The sequence below is a fragment of the Crinia signifera genome, chromosome 11 (genome assembly GCF_055691185.1).
Source record: "Crinia signifera chromosome 11, ASM5569118v1, whole genome shotgun sequence".
Taxonomy (NCBI): domain Eukaryota; kingdom Metazoa; phylum Chordata; class Amphibia; order Anura; family Myobatrachidae; genus Crinia; species Crinia signifera.
This window is the reverse complement of record NC_139227.1, coordinates 68180357-68183689: the sequence shown is the minus strand read 5'-3', so window position 1 is coordinate 68183689 and position 3333 is coordinate 68180357.

Genomic DNA, 3333 nt, shown 5'->3' with positions numbered 1-3333 from the left:
TTTACTTTGATGACAATCACTGATGAGGACGTAAGACTTTACACTATGCACATCGCTATAGGATGTTATTTGAAAAGTATCAAATCCAATAACTGTTTCTTAAAATGTAAAGCTACTTGCAACTTAATGGAAGACTTTATTCTTAAGAATTGTCTCCTATTTATAGAACACTCAGTAGTCAGTTTGCCGCTTTTTGAGATTGTTCAAATCACAAAATAACTGGATTACTTTGAACATTTACTAATAATTGTCTCTGCAAAATCGAACCACTCAAGTCACCATAAAATCGCACCTCCAATCCATGAAATCAATGCTCTAAATTTTTTTGTTTTAAAACTTTTTTTTTTTTATTGTGTTGACGTGTGAACCATTTTTTGTTTGTATAAGACCCCTCAAAATTGCACATATACTAAAATACGGTAGAGCACTGCCCCAATGTGCAGTAGAAAGCAGGTCAAATGGATACAGTTGTTAGACGTGAATAAATTAAAAAAAAAAAAAAAATGGTAAACTTAAACAAAATTAAAAAAAGATAAAAATAAAATGGTTGAATGGCACATGTAAGGAAATAATTGGTTGATGTTTAAAGCTCTCTTTAAAGTTCCGTTTATCTTTTTTATCTTATTTCTTGCCTAACTTTACCCATACTATTTATATTGATTTAATTTTAAATAGTGCTCATTTATTCACATCTAAAGGTGTGTACATACGAGCATTTATCGCTGGCAATATGGTCGCTAAGTGTAATTCTCTCTGCACAAGTAACATCTGCCCCACCTGCAGTGCAAATGGTTTTGTCCATCTAAAGCCCTGTACACATTCCTCTATTAACCCCCCCCCCCCCCCCCCCATTTTTTCGATTTTGCTTATAGAAGCCAAAACGAATGGTTTCTGTGTCACTTTCGATCTACATTCAAATTGATGCGCGCTCCAGTTTTGACAAAATTGAACAGCGAAATCTACTGTGCGGCCAAGGAAATATCGAATTTGATCTAGGGAATCGAATGTGTACAATGGACCATGAATGTATATCAAATTTGATTTTGAATTTCGATATGTAATGCAAAAGTACAGAGCTAATTTCAAAACGAATGGAAAGATCTAATGCCAGATCTAATAGATTCGATTATTATCTAACATAGAATCAAAAGCAAATCGATGCGTGTGTGTACAGGGCTTTAGAAGGATTTTGTCAGAAAGAAGGGACTAGAATAAGGCCCTGTGAAAGCTATCCAGCATAGGAAAGCACAGAAGATCTTAATACTAATTATTAAGCATAACACTAAAAACAACATTTGGTTACAGAGAAAACATATTTTAAGTGGAGATTAAATCCCAAAGAATGCTGTAAAGTAAATACATACCAGCTAAGAGTAGCTCAGTGAGAGGGAGTGAAAATTACCCAACACAGGAGAACACAGGCAATTTCGATCTAAAGTATATTCAAATGCAAATTAAAAAAAAAAGTACCACTCCTGCACAGTTTTTGAAGGCATGCCTGTATGTAATTGTTGAAAATACCCAATAGATGGCAACAGATCCATCATAACAGAATTAGGAAGAGAAGACTAGCAGAAAGTGTATATTCACCCACTATAAAACAAAACCATCTGGGTATACTAATAATTACCTGCTTATCACCAACCAAAGGTGACTGGATTCAGTGTGTTAAAAATCAAACACATAATACCAAATAAAATCCATTTATTGGCATAAAACCCATTGCAAGTGGGGATTGATTCCCAAAGAAGGGATACTAGATTATTTCCTCTCATAGGGGTATTTCTCCAAATAGTGCTGAAAAATAAAGATTCATAAAATATATAAAGAAACACAGCACTGCCAAATTGTAACAAGTCCAAGGGAAACTCTTTTAGTCCCTAAAAACACTATACTTTCTTGTGTGCATTTGCACCTCACATTATATGTTGTGTGTATTACGCCTAAAAATGTTTAACCTCTGAAAATATTTTCACAAGAGAAGGAAGTCACCCTGTGCAATCCTATGTGTTTGCACAAGACCGTGTCCTCTCTTTTTTTTATTTGAATTACCGGTACTTATGTAGTATCTGGGCGTCCGATTTAGAAATCGCATCGCATGCGACCAAATTGTATGCAATGGTCAAGATTTTTCCATAGGATTCAATGTTAAAATGGTCTGAGTCCATTTTAACATAGAATTCAATGGGGAAAAGGGGGTCCTTTTTCTTTCCCCACTATCCAAGTGGGCATGGAGTTGGATATAAACCTGTGGTGAGCGGATACAGAATACTTTTTAAGAAATATGCGTCCCCTTGCGGGGCTCGCTGCGCTCGCCACGCTATATAAAATCAACTCGATGCCCACTTGGATAGTGGGGAAATGAACAGGACCTTCTTAACATTGAATCCTATGCAAAATCGAATCGCATCGCATCTGATTGTATGCCTTAAGGTAAAGCATACAATCACAAAATCGGACGCCCAGATACTACATAAGTACCGAATTACCATATATACTCGAGTATAAGCCTACTTTTTCAGAACATTTTTTGGTACTTGTTTCCTAGCACGGCCACAACGATCATAATCGCGGTCATCGGGGGTAAAATCGGGGCCATCGCGGCCGCTAAAAAAATCGGGTGCGATGGGCCAGACGCGATGCCCGCGATTTCCCCATAGAGAACAATGTTAAATGGCTCAATTTACCCGCGATTACCACGATTTCCCATAGGAAACAATGTGAAATGGCTCAATTTACCCAAATTATCATAGGGAACAATGGTAAATGGGCCAAAAACACCCCTGAACATAGAAATGTCCCCCCAAAAGTACTATACGCCACCCCGCGATCAACGTGAACCTGAAGCGTGGCGAGCGCAGCGAGACCGCGAGGGGCGGCGGTACGCGTCCTCCGACCTTTTCATGCCCTACTATCCACGTCGGCGTGGAGTTGAGAATAAAATAGTGTGGCGAGGGGATGCGGATACCTTCACAGTTATACGCGTCCCCTCGCGGGCTTCCCAGGTGTCCATGGCGACGCGGACACCTGTAAAGCCCGCGAAGGGACGCGTTTACCTGTGAAGGTATCCGCGTCCCCTCGCGGGGCTTGCTGCGCTCGCCACGCTTCGGGCTCTATTCTATTCTCAACTCCACGCCGACGTGGATAGTAGGGCATGAAAAGGTCGGAGGACGCGTACCGCGGGCTCGCTGCGCTCGCCACGCTTCGGGTTCACGTTGATGGCGGGGTGGCGTCAACTACTTTTGGGGGGACATTCCACTGCTCTGTGGGTTTTTTTGGGGTTTCTGGCCCATTTACCATTCTTCCCTATGCTGATTTGGGTAAATTGATCCA